Below are 13,786 nucleotides of genomic sequence, written 5' to 3'. Positions count from 1 at the left end.
AACATTTGGAGCCAGAACCTCCTTTATCTTACGTCAGTTTTATTCTGACGTAACTCCACTGATTTATTGAAATGATAGAACAGATGTAATAAAACAGAGGACCTTGCCGCAAAAGTTATGCTGAGAACAGACTAGTCTGGACTAAAAGGATAAAAAGATACATTATAGTTAGTGAGATCATCATATGTGTCTAGTTTAGACAAGCCTTCAACACATGCTACACTGATTAAGAAAAAAGACCTAGAGTTTAACTTGACGAGTTTAGCACATATTAAAGTATACACTGCCTTATCTAGAGTAGGCTTTGCAAACATTATTTATTACAGTGGATGCCGCTTAATGCAACCCTGATGCTAACAACTTCCAGTGAACAACAACATTTTGCCAAGAACCAATCCCATCCCATTGGTTTTAATGGTAATGGGATTTGGATCTTACCAATAACAGGCCATTTATTGTGATTTTTTTTTTAAGGGAAGAAAGGTCCTGGCCACCGGCAGGTTTGAGGGGGCTGTAGCCAGTGTTCAGCATGTTCTAATGCTTCCTTCCCTGACTGCAGCCCCACAAACTGCTTGAACTCAAGGTCCGCACAGGAGATGGGATTGGGCACCTGTATCCCCACCCAACGGGGAAACTCCTGCTGAAGTCCCGGCACTGCAGGCTGGGAGGGAAGACTGTGGGCAGGGCAGCAGAGGGGAGGGAGGGTTGCAGCCCAGATACCAGGGCTTTCCATGGAGAGTGGGAGTGGTCAGAGCCTGTGGAGTTGCAACATACCTCTCGCCAATGCTGCCCTGCCCACAGGCAGGTTTGCAGGGATGCAGCAAGGGAAGGCATGTCCCAATGCTTCCTTCCCTGCCTGCAGCCCCACAAACTTGCCTTCCTCTTATTGGCAAGTACCAAATAATGGCAACTTTTTGCTGGCAACTGAGGGGTTGCTAATATGCATAATCTACTATGTTTGTATTGTGGTAGCACCTAGGAGCACCAGTCATGAACCAGGACTCCACTGTGCTAGGCACTACACAAAAACACAGAACAAAAAGACAGCCTCTGCTTACAGTCTAATTGGTTACAACGCATTAGCTGGCTTGTTGTAATACCACACCCTTAAATCTTAGTCTAGGCAAGGCTAGAGTAGAGAATTACTTTTTGTAGTTTTTGTATTTAACTCCCTAGATATTTTAAAGAAGAAAGAAAAGTAAACCAAGTGTCAAAACCACCAAATACTCTCACATCTTCAAGTCCCCAACAAACTCCCTTTGTCTCCCACCACAAAGATATGGACAGTGCACATGTCCAGTTCCTCACCATCACAATCCAATACACAACCTCAGTTTGTCTAACCTTATATATGTTAACATCACAACAAGCTTTTAGTTGAAAATTCCTCTGTCGGTAACGTGTTATTGCTGTGGAGGCTGGTGCTCAGCTTGTGCATTTCAATGCAATTCTGAGGAATTAGATGCAGGCACTCTGAGTGGCTGTACACTGAGGGAGAAAGGAGCGACATATTATGGGAGAAGGGCGGAAAGTAGCTGGGGCCACCAAAGGAGGCCCTAGAAAGTAGAAAAAGTCAGTCATAGAAAAGAGGTTAACTGAGTTAACTCTGCCTGTGGGCTGGTGAGATTTCTGCCCAAAGAAGGTCCCAACCTTAGTTATCAAGTCCTCTATATTGGGGAACCTCTGCCATGGTCTGTAGCAATTCCTCAGCACAGAGTAGTGTGCCATGGACAGCATGGGAGAGAGTGTGGTACTTACAGATGGGTGTGGATGTGGAAAGGCACTATGGAATGAGGAGCTGTGTGAGTGGGGGGAGAGAATATCTATGGGGTAGGGTAGGGTTTGAGATGGGTAAGATCAAATTTGTGAAGAGAGGGCATTGAAGCTGTGCTGGCAGTTGGGCTGAAGGATTTGGAATGGATGTGTTGCCAGAGCTCTAAGAGGCCGCTACAAGGACATGTAGGAACCAGAGCTTTACATCAAGGTTTAACAATCTGTGGGAGAGTTGGGAGCTCTTACAGAGGAGCTGGGGGAGAGTTAGGGAAGCTGTGCATGAATAGGATAGGATAGGAGCGGAGCTGTTTGGAAACTAATTACAGCTGTGGAGAAATGGGTGGGAAATGTGATGAGGATGAAGCAGCAGTGGGAATATTTAGTGGTGAATGTACGTAGGGAGCAATGCAACTAAGGGATGACATTCTGAGATGGGTAGGATCAGAGCTACTAAGGTATAACTTGGAGATATGGGGGCGTTCAGAACTGGAGCAGATCAGAAATACACACAGGTGGGAACAAGAGGAACATGACAGGGAGCTGGTGGAGTGGGCTAGGAAATATGCTCAGGGTGGGCATTACAGAGAGGCTGGAAACAGGGATGAATTTGATGGCGAAGGGACACCAGAAGAGAGTGGGGGTGGGGGGAAAGGGACTGTTGGCCACTGGCCAGAAGAAGTGGAACTTTGTGGGCAATGGGTGCATGGACATGCATCAGTGGGGATCAAAGGAGGAACCATAAACACATAGATACTGTGCTCCGCTGGGGAAGCTACAGAAACAGAAAGAGGGTCTGGGGCAGGGCCAATGAGCTGTAGAGTGCTCCAGCAAGTAGGATGGGTAGGGAGCAGGAAGCAAGCGTCCTCCATGTCACCTGGTTCTCTAACGCTGCCTCCTTAACACTGCTGATTAACCTGCCTCCTCAGGATCAGTGAATGACTAGCTTGTGTGTGAGAAACAGAACTGGGGAGCATGGAGACAGGGTGCACAGCTAAGCCACACAGTGTCAGAGAACAGAATCAGTTGAGGGATGAGTATTTCTATTGGCTTTTCTTGGAGTTAACCAATTAGGTGATGAGGAACAAAGATGAAAATAAGTGATTTTTTTAATTAAGTTTAAAATCTGAGAAAAGAAAAGGAGTACCTGTGGCACCTTAGAGACTAACAAATTTATTAGAGCATAAGTTTTCGTGAGCTACAGCTCACTTCATCGGATGCATACAGTGGAAAAATATAGTGGGGAGATTTTATATACACAGAGAACATGAAACAGTGGGTGTTACCATACAGACTGTAACAAGAGTGATCAGGAAAGGTGAGCTATTACCAGCAGGTGAGTGGGGGGGGTTGGGGATACCTTTTGTAGTGATAATCAAGGTGGGCCATTTCCAGCACTTTACAAGAACAGTAGGAGGGGAAATAAACAAGGGGAAATAGTTTTACTTTGTGTAATGACCCATCCACTCCCAGTCTTTATTCAAGCCTAAATTAATTGTATCCAGTTTGCAAATTAATTCCAATTCAGCAGTCTCTTGTTGGAGTCTGTTTTTGAAGTTTTTTTGTTGAAGAATTGCCACTTTTAGGTCTGTAATCGAGTGACCAAAGAGACTGAAGTGTTCTCCGACTGGTTTTTGAATGTCATAATTCTTGACGTCTGATTTGTGTCCATTTATTCTTTTACGTAGAGACTGTCCAGTTTGGCCAATGTACATGGCAGAGGGGCATTGCTGGCACATGATGGCATATATCACATTGGTAGATGCGCAGGTGAACGAGCCTCTGATAGTGTGGCTGATGTGATTCTGAGAAGTGATCTATATCCCTGATATTACCAGGTCATGTGAGAGAATAGTCTGGAGAACCTGGTGATTGGTATTTCATGTAAAAGGGAGACAAAAAAAATTAAATGCTTGGGGAATTTGTTTTTAAAATAGTGAATATTTTTAAATGTTTTCTTTGCCAAAGTTAGAAAATGTTATAGGAAAAAAAAAAGTAACTGAAAATTCAAATGGCCTGGAAAAAATTAGCATGTACACTTGAAAGACAACAGTCTGTCCTTAGAGTGTGGAACGGAGAATGTTCTGTTTCATCTGCAAACCTCAATGCTTCCATAATTATTAGTAAACTGTGCACTGATAATCAAGCTTGTCAAAAGGTGATTAGCATCTGTTAGTATTCCAGGCTTCCATACGTGTATATGCATATACCCTTCTATGGGAAAGGGAACAGTTCAGGCAACACAGGTGCCTCCCATGCCTGCAATATAAACTGATGTAAGATCTTAGATTATTTTAGAGGGGGTCTAAATAGAACTGTAGTTTGATTTACACTAATTAAGCCACTTTAAGATCTTAGGTTATTTTAAACCACAAAATCCACAATTCTGAAAGAACAAAGGGCAGGGTTTTTTTTAAAAAAATGTGCAGCATTGCCAGTCCCAAGCATTCAAAATTCGTAAGTCAACCCCTCTTTACCCGGAAAAAAAACCCAAAACAACAACCACAAAAATCAAGAGATTTTACAATCTCATGACTTTAAAAAGAACTCAAAATGTATTTACCTTTGGGTGTTTGAACCTTTAATGTACACTTGCACCATGACTTTAAGCTTTCCTCCAAAAACAAGATTCAATTTTCCTGCTTTGTGTTCTTTTTAATCACTGTCCCTCAACGCAGAGGTGGCTCAAGGGTTATTGGTTAAAAGTTTACAGAAGAAATTTGGCTGTAGGCACTAATCAAGAAAGAAATTTTTAGACTCTAGGGCAATTAAATACAGCATGTGATGAGACTGTGACTACTGGAGTGTGTTTTGAAAACACAGAAACCACTATAATGTTAATTAGTTATTAGTTTATTATCTTCTATTTTTTCATACCAAAAAAACCACAGAAAAATTAGTGATCACTTAAAAGGTTAAATATATGTTAAGGGCTATTAATATTCACTAGGGAGCAGATTCTGACTGTCTTTATGAAGATGCATGCATAAGTTGTGTGTTTTGGGATGGGGGAGAATGGTATATTAAGACACCTGAACACTCATGTAAGGGACATCCAGAATCCTGCTGTTCTGCTCCCCAAGTAGAAGATATAGGGCCACAAGGTGTACTGTACATCAAAAAGGGGTGTGGTGGGGCTGTGTAGCTACAGCCCTGTCCTCCCTCCACATTTGCCAATATTTGAAGGCAGGTTATGTACAATTCTTTTAAAGGATACAGTAATTGCCACTTCAGAATGCACTCACTCACTCAGCACTTCTATAAGCATTCTGCCTGCTCATTCTCTCCCTAGGCAGAATACTTCAAGCAACTGCCACTGGTGTGATTCCCCTCTTAACATGGCAGTGGCTTCTAAAGCCATAAACAGATCCCTAAGATTTGGACATCACCACCCCTCGTCCCCATTCCCGTTATCCCACTCATTCTCTGTCTCTAAGCACTGATGGCTAAGATATACCATAGAACACCTGACCAATGTTTGATGTGCAGTGTTTGATATCAGCTTTACGCTCATATTATTTATTCCTAATTTTTTTAAAACTGTATCTAAGGCAGACAATGCCATATGTGTCTTATTTTTATATGGCATGTTTCCCCTAAACAAGTATAGCTCAGAGAGCCTCCCTTCCCATTGCCATGTTCAAGCAAATGGCTCCTGTTCACGGGGCTCTCCCAAAAAAACTCACTGCTTTGGTTGACGTTGTCCCCACATATTTATACTACAGAAAGTATGTATGATCAATAACGTAATTGACTGTGGTAAAATGGGCATTGTGAACTCAGGAAAATGATTAATAAAATGAACTCAGACTGTAACTATCAAAAGAAGCAGAAGGGGCCAGCATTTTTCCCTACTACTTTTACAAATCTACCTTTATGCCAAATTTAAAGGACTACAGACTTTTGCCACCTTGGAGTCTCACTTCCCAGCAAGAATCTGAAACTACTAAGTGTGACTTCTGACTCAGCTGCTGGCTGCCTACTGCCTTTCAGTACTATTTCCATGGAAACAGAGGTCTGATAGGAGAAAATAAGGTAAAAGGAAGTTTTAAAATCATTATTTTTGCGGAGTCTTCATCTTAATCTCAACAGTTCGCTATCAGTTACCACGGAAACTGAAGGAAATAGATGAGAGTTGGAGCTCTACAAGTTTCCATTTCTGTAAGAATGAGCCTAGTTTGAAATACTTCAAAATTTGGAAAAATAAAGTTTTTTAATTGAAGTGTTTGGATGCAATGTTCTTAATAGAGCAGGCCAAATTTATCACTTCTAATGATTTATTAAGTCAATCCATCCATGCTCATTTAAACCAGCTAAGCATCTGACCCATAACCCTTTTCCCTCTTCAAATTGTCTACAACTAGATCAATGTTTTTATGTATTTTTTATTTATTTGACAATATTTGTGATTTTTAGCCTATTTGTAGTCAGTATTCCCACATTTGATATTCGTAAGTCATTATGTGAATTGTCATGTAATTCACATGATATTTTTCCTTTTCAACTATTGGATGATGCTCCGTTATATACTCCCATATGAAATAAATTTCTTTTCATCCCCCCAAAAATTCTGCTTCTTAATTAAACAAATCTCGGCTACTTGCCTAAAATTTTCTCTGTGTACATTCACATGAACAAAACTTTGCATCATAAATATTGGCCAAAGAGTGGAAAAAATGTTAAGATGGCTGAATCAAAATGTTAGGTCCAAAAATGAAAGCTTTATAGTGTCTTTGTAATCCCTAGAAAATAGTAGTCTACATTTGTAAAAACAAACACTCTATACACAGCCTGGCATAAGCAGAAGTAACTACTGATAAGAGGCCATGAACTAGAAAATGGAGGCTATTGCCGATTAGGACTAAAGAAATTAGTAGTGCTCAGTGAAAGCTTCCAAAGCAACAAGCTAGCACTTAGCCTGTCAGTGATTTAAGTCTGACACTCATAAAGGAGCATGTTTACTCAAAAATATACTTAAATGAGAAGGTAATATTATGCTGGGAATAGTTCAAGTCTCTTTTCATTTCTCACTTTTAGAAAATTTTATTATCTGAACAGCAACTTAAAATACTAGAAAAATTAAATACAAACTAATGGCAAGTTTCCACATCTAGTGCCAACTGATTTGAAACTGGTTAGTTTCTATATTACAGCTTTAGTCACCCAACTATAAACATATATTTGGTCTATTTTATGTTTTAAAATGTATCCTTTATAGTATTTTAAATCCAAATTCATAACAGACCATATTGTCATAGAAATGAAGGCAAATAAGAAATAAATTAACAGCAGATTAAACCTGAAGTTTGAAGTTTAAATAAATAGAGTAAATGTATGCAACAGCAAAACAAAACAAAAACAAATCACCACTACCAAGTATCTGTTGGCTATGTTCTGGAAAAAAAATATATTTAGGATTTTTTAAAACAAACAATGATAGAATGACAAACTTATTTTTTTCCAACATATTTTAATATTTTGGCTACTTAATAGTAAAGTTTCTGTGGATTAGAATTTTTCTGTATCATCAACAATTTCAGTTATGAAAATATTTAAAAAGTATAAAAGTAAGGAAAGGGATCACAAGAGAAAAATCTGATCATCTTGGGATGAAAGCATGACTGTGTGTTACTACATGTCTTAGAGGAGAGTCATAGTGGGCCCAATCCTGAAAATCTCTTGCCTGATTATGCAAGTGAGGCTATGAAAGATCAGGATGGCCATATACTAAACTATGCACAAAGGACCTGATAAAAGTTTGGATGAGCTAAGATACATTAGCTAGACGTACCTAGCTCTACTCAAATCTCCTTGTGTTGATGCTTCTCACTGCCATAAAGCACTAACGTTAAACTCTCTTTTGTTGAATGATGGATATGCATTTTAGACACAGGTGAATCTACATATACAAGTATCAGATTAGGAGTCAGGGACTCTTATACTTTAATCATGGCTGTCACTGATTCACTGTGTAGATCTTTGGGAAGTTAGTGTTCAATCCTACTCCCACTAAAGTCACTGAAAGTTGGCATGAACTTCAAAGATGCAAGATTGGGACCCTAAAAATCTGTGCCTCATTCTCCCCATCTGAAAAATGGGGACTGCACCTCCTCTAACAGAGTGATCAGAGTACTGTACAAATGTTAATTAAAGCACCCTAAAAAGTATTATTATTCCATAAACATTTTTAAGTCCTTTCAGTTTAAAATTATTTTTTTAAATTAAACTCCTAGTATTTAAACATCATGAACCACATATAGCATCTTATACTGACACTTCCAGTTAACATCAATGCCAATACTCAGAATTCCAACTTCAGTGGAAGCAGTATGAACTTAAAGAGGAGGTTACACAGCCTATTTTTAAAAATACATTAAACCAATTATGCTGGTATGTGTGTATGTTCATCATTTCCTGGCACAAGCTTTTGTTACAATAAAAAGTACAGCAACCGTTCAAATGAATAACCATGGCTTCACTGTATTACAGCTTCTACATATATCTGTAATAGAACATCTTTACATTTGTATATTTAGATGCTATTTTTATGTAGGCCACTTTGATTATGTAGGCCACTTTGAACACTTCCCCATCCCCATCTTAACACTTGAAGTTTCAGGCTGGTAATTTGTTTTCCATATAATTCATTTACCTCTGAAAATCACTTTTCTAATTTCTAGTTTATTATATGACAAGTTTACCTAATCCAAAATCGGGAAATGAAATATGGGTATGTTTATCTTTTCTTTTAAAAAGGCATTCAGTTATTTCTTTGACAAAGTATTGTCAAAGAACACCTTTTATTTAAAAAAATATCCTTTTGAGATCAACTTGAAAACTTGTAACTACTGCTTAGTATATACTAATTTTAGGGAGAAAAATGAATAATATTTAAAATGCATTTGTGATATTCAAAAACACTGAAAGATTCCCACATTACTTGTTTTAAGAGCTCTCAACTCTCAAGAACTTTAAGAGCTCTTAATTTAAAACCACCACAAAGATTACAAATACTTCAGCATGTTATAAAGGTTTTGTATTACAGATATGGCTCAAGCAGGAAAAATTGTCATTAGTTATATTTTTATTCTTATATTTAATTGAGGGAAATATATAAAGTAACCCAGAACATTGGAAATTAGACACAAAACAGGATGTAAAGAGAAAGAAACCACACACGGGGCAGAAGGAAAATAGGTAAGTTAAGGATGTGCCTCTCATTTTGATGTATAGCTCTTTTCCTGTTATAGCTTAGTTATGATTCATAAATTAGCTATAGTTATGATTCATAAACTGCTCTTTTTGACAGTACCAAGAATGTTTGTGCTCTAAATATGAAATCATTTACACTTTGTAGTTAAGCTTGGCAATTAATAGCCAAAAGAACATGAATACACAAATACAGTTCTGAATTGTTAATATGAAAACATTTGGAGATAAAGTAGACATTTGTGATGTGTCTGCACAACAACATTGGTCATTGCTGTTTGTTTTCACAATACACTACATCTGACATGTTAATTACAACTAGAGAGAAACAGCACACAGTCTAGACAGATATCTACAAGCTTTGGTTACTATGCACATGATCAATGAAACAGTAACCCATAGATGCTTAATTCTCACAATATGAATGGGTACCTTTAATTTAAAGCCAAAGATAAAGAGGAAATTTCTGTATTTGATCAGAGAAATTAAAACACACTTACTAGTCTCTACTAACAAAAATTGACATAGGCTGACGTACAACACTGTAGTGACATACAATTAGAAAGCGCTTTCTGGCTACATATAATTATCATGACAGCTTTAGCATTCATCTTCAAAGCCTAAAGTATTTGACTTAAAACTATAGCTGAAAGCCATGAAAACAAAAGAAAAAACAAAAACACAAATAGCTGAAAGCATTAGGAGCGGAGATCACTACAACTCTTACTTGTATCTATTGCCCCTGTAACTGTCCAATGACCAGAGCACATAAGGGTGGGCAGACAGTAATGTTTAAATATATTCTTAATTGTGATTACCTCTAAGGATCACTCAGAAATAAGATAGACCCATCCCTTGTTCACTAAGGGAGAGAGAGATCATTGTGTTGCTGACCCAGAAAGAAAGCCATTTCATTCTCTCAGCCTCTGACTTCACCGAGGATTTGGGTCTTGATGTGAAATGTACTATCATCTCCCTTTAAATAAATAAATAAATAATAGTACTAATAAAAATAATACAACTGGAATTCAAGTGTCTCAAGAAAAACTTCCCTTAGAAGCTATACATACACTACTGCCTACTCCCCCACAATTTTAAATACGAGAAGAAATACTGCAGACTTACTGTATCTCTGCTAAGTTTACTAAGATCCCAGTTTACGCTTCCAGCACGGTTAGGGGAAGCCACACACCCAAACCCCCGTCTGGCACGGACGTAGTCCAATTAAGCAGTAGCATGATTCCTACCGAGGGGCAATGGAAGCATCATTCTGGGCGCGCGAGGAGCCCAGCCAGGAGAGAGAGAGAGCGCGCGAGCCCCGCCACCCTGCACATCCACCCAGTCCACTTGTTAGAGCGCAGCGCTCCGGCAGAACAGCAACCGTGAGCAAAGGAGACCCCCTATAGGCAAAAAAAAAAAGAAAAAAAAAAGAGAGTTTATTCCTCCATCCTACACAGAGCTAAACACACACAACCTATATTTGATGTGCGGGAGCTAGATTACACACCCACACTCGCTATAAACCCAGCTATGGATAGAATACGCGTTTCCAGGCTTATACCATACCGGGGGGGGGGGGGGGGGGGAGGAACGACACATGACACAGCCGCGACAGATGTGCACACACACGCCCAAGGCAGCTGGACGGCGCACGGCTCCACACACAGCTGTTCGGTGCGGGTGCGTTTCTCCCTCGCTCGGAAAAGCCCGCAGCTGTCACCCGTCGGAGGCATGCAGCGGTCAAGGCTGGGCGAGCAGCCTGGAGGCATGAGACACTCACGCGGCGGCAGCCCGCCACACACACACACACACACAGAGTCCGCTCCCCGGGCAGCCCCAAGAGCAGAGGCAAAGTTCGGCTCGGCTCCCAGGCGAACTCACCCCGCCAGAGGGGTCGGGCGGGAACTTTCAGCAGCGCCCCGGCTCAGCCCCGGCGGGAGCCGCGAGCCATGGTCTCTAGCTCCGGTGCCCTCGCGGCGCTCCCCGGCGGCTACAGCGCAGGCGAATGTAAATCCACATCGCCGCTGCCGCCCCGCATCCCCGCGCGGCTCCCCGCTCGCTCGGGACCGGCCGCGGCGGCGGGTCAGGGGGCGAGAGGGCAGCGGGAAGCCAGCCCGAGGCGAGCCGCGGCTCGGCGCTCAGCCCCCGCCGCAGGTGCCAGTGCCGGTGCAGGTGCCGCTCCTCTCCGCTGGGCGAGTGCCGGAGAAGCCGCTCGCTCCGCACGGTTACATTTTGCTTCCCTGGCTGTTAACGAGCATGCCCGAGCGAACCGAGCATGCGCGCTAACCGCCGCCCTCAGCGCGAGCCCGGGGGTGGGGGGGGGCGAGGCCGCGGGCAGGGCGGCGGCGGCGGCAGCAGGGGGACCCCGGTGGGCTCTCCGGTGCAGGCGGCAGCGGCCAGGGAGGGGACTCAGAGCCGCGGGCAGGGGAGAGCCCCTCCGCGGGGTAGCGGTGAGCATCCCTGCCAGGGCAGCTCGCAGGCTTTGCCCTCAGTTCGCCCCCCACCCCAGAGCGCACCCCAGGCCCACGGGCACCCCCCCCCCCACTTCCTAAGGCCGGGTGGGACCCTGTCTGCTCCGGCCCAGAGCCGTGCCAGCTCCCAGCGCGCGCTGTGGGGCTGGGCTGTGGGAACGCGCCCGCAGGTGAAGAGAAGGGGAAGCCTCCCCGCTCCGCAACGCACTGCAGGGCGCAGGAGAGGTGGCGGAGAGAGCGAAAGCAACCAGCGCAGGAGAGCCACTGAGCTGGATGTTCAAACCTTTGCAGCTCATTCACTGAGTTTCTGGGGGTAGCGGCCACCTCCCCTCCCACTCTTGTACCACCCTTGCCAACCACAGAGTTGGGTTACGTGAAAAAGTTTAATTTGAGGACAGTATGAAGGAGCGAGTAGGTGATGGGGAAACCCCATAGCGGTTTCTTAACGCGTAGTTTAATCAAATAAGCCCCCAAAGACTGAAAATCCTAAAGGGCGCTACTACACCTTGTAGGAAATGTCACTACCTGAAGGCTGACCTATACTTCATCACTTCAAGCCCTCCGTCCACAGACTGTGGTTCTATTAATCTTCAGATGAGCGCCTCTGTAATTTTAGGATTCAGCAATCTTGAGACACAGTACACAGATAATGGGGATTCCAAAACAGCTTTTGCAGGGGTGGTTTAAATTGAGCCCCAGCAATTACCCTTAAGATTGTTTTTGCTCAGAGGAATGAGAAGAGCTGGAAATGATTGGCTTCCTGTAGGTGATATTTCTGGTGGTTCTGGCGATCACAGACCTAGTCTACACTCAACCTTGCATTGATTTTATAAATCAATCACTTTCTGAAAACCTTTCAGTGGAAGTTTATGTGTGGGATACTCTCTTCAAAAAATAAACACATTTTATTGCACCAAATAACTAAGTCAGTTTTAATTCACTGTTTTTGGGTTTTATTTCACTGCAAATGTATGTGTAGATCAGCCTCTAATCTAACCCTCTTCATAATGTATACCTTGTTGTTAGCATGTATCTCAAGTAGATTGCTTTTTTTGTTTACATGAGTGTCTGTAAGTTACATGTTGGGGGAAGTGCTTAATCTTAAGGGTTAAACCAAAGTGTGCACCCTCACCTTCTCATCATATTATTCATTCACTCAAACGTGAAGTACACATGATGCCCACCTAACTCAGGTCAGTATCTGCTCTGCCAGTAAAACAGAAACGTGCCCACTGGCATTTGATTCAGCGTGCCTTCCCAAACATTTGAGAACATGAAACACTTTCAGAAGTGGTTTTGATGTTGGAAAATAATTTCGTAAACGTGTTGTGAGTTTCTCGTAAACAACAATAAAAATTAAACAAGAAAACTGCCCTGGCTGAGTGGACATGCTGGCCTAAAGCACAGACCCTTCTTCATGAAAAACATCCTTTTTACACTGTGTATTTGCAACATTCATTGTGTCTCCCCAATGCATACATGGAGCTAGTGCACTCAGTAAGAGCTTATTGACTTCAGTGAGGCTACTTGTGTGCTTAAAATTAAGTATGCATATGCGAGTTTGAAGGATTGTGGCCTAAATCCTTACCTTTGCAGTTAAGCACTTGATTCAGAGAAGTGATTTTATTAAGACAGTTTAAACAGTTTTGTTTTTGTGACACCTATTTATCTCAAAACACTTGTAAGAAAAGATCTGTTGCTTCAAGGATCAACATCCCCTCTTCAGTTAAAAGATGAGAAGGCTCCCAATGCCCACTTGAGTCTTCTATCCAGTTCTCCAGCAAAAAACAGGGAAGACACAACTTAACATTCCTGATATTTTTGAAGTAAAATACAATCTGAAAGAAATAAAGAGAAAACCTGAACAACCTTTCAGCCCTTCTCTGTTTGAAGCAGCAGCAAACGTGGGTACAAACTCAGATTTCCTCTTCAGGCCATCTTTAAGAAATTGCCACTTCAACATTTACAGATTGTTATGCCATTCAAACTTATGGGGAAAACTAAACGTGGATGGAGAATATAGCTTGGTTGTTGCTGAATTATTTCAATGGCCAAAGCAAAGATAGCGAGACAGTTCATTGTGCAATACAGTGCACTTTCATGGACTAGAGCTTTCTATAACAGTTAAAACCAGGGATGTCCTGTTGCTTGTAAACAGTTTTATTTTGCTGACAGATTCCTTCCACAACAATTTCAAATTTACTAGGCCAATATGCATGTTGCTTTCCGGCCGTTATTTAGCTTTATTGTGCTAAGTGCTGTACAACCCTATGAAAAGACCTGGGTGAAATCCTGGGCACACTGAAGTCAGAGTTTTTGCAATCAGTTTAGTTTAT

At 41.8% G+C, this 13,786-nt stretch overlaps 1 protein-coding gene across 9 annotated transcripts in view; it reads right to left on the bottom strand.

The window, feature by feature from the left end:
• Nucleotides 1-13,786, bottom strand: part of TENM1 (teneurin transmembrane protein 1) — a 1,396,333-nt gene that overhangs the window by 509,942 nt on the left and 872,605 nt on the right. For 6 of the 9 annotated variants that reach the window (XM_074962525.1, XM_074962521.1, XM_074962519.1 and 3 more), the window contains exon 2: nt 10,105-10,379. The exons of 1 other annotated variant lie outside the window; for it this stretch is intronic. The gene's annotated coding sequence lies outside the window, so the exon portion shown is untranslated. Of the gene's footprint in view, nt 1-10,104; nt 10,380-10,860; nt 11,009-13,786 lie in introns of those variants that run through there. 2 more of the 9 variants (XM_074962520.1, XM_074962523.1) reach the window with 2 other exon arrangements.

The sequence above is a fragment of the Natator depressus genome, chromosome 9 (assembly GCF_965152275.1).
Source record: "Natator depressus isolate rNatDep1 chromosome 9, rNatDep2.hap1, whole genome shotgun sequence".
NCBI lineage: Eukaryota > Metazoa > Chordata > Testudines > Cheloniidae > Natator > Natator depressus.
The sequence above is the reverse complement of the archived record's forward strand: the minus strand, read 5'-3'. Positions and strand labels throughout refer to the sequence as shown.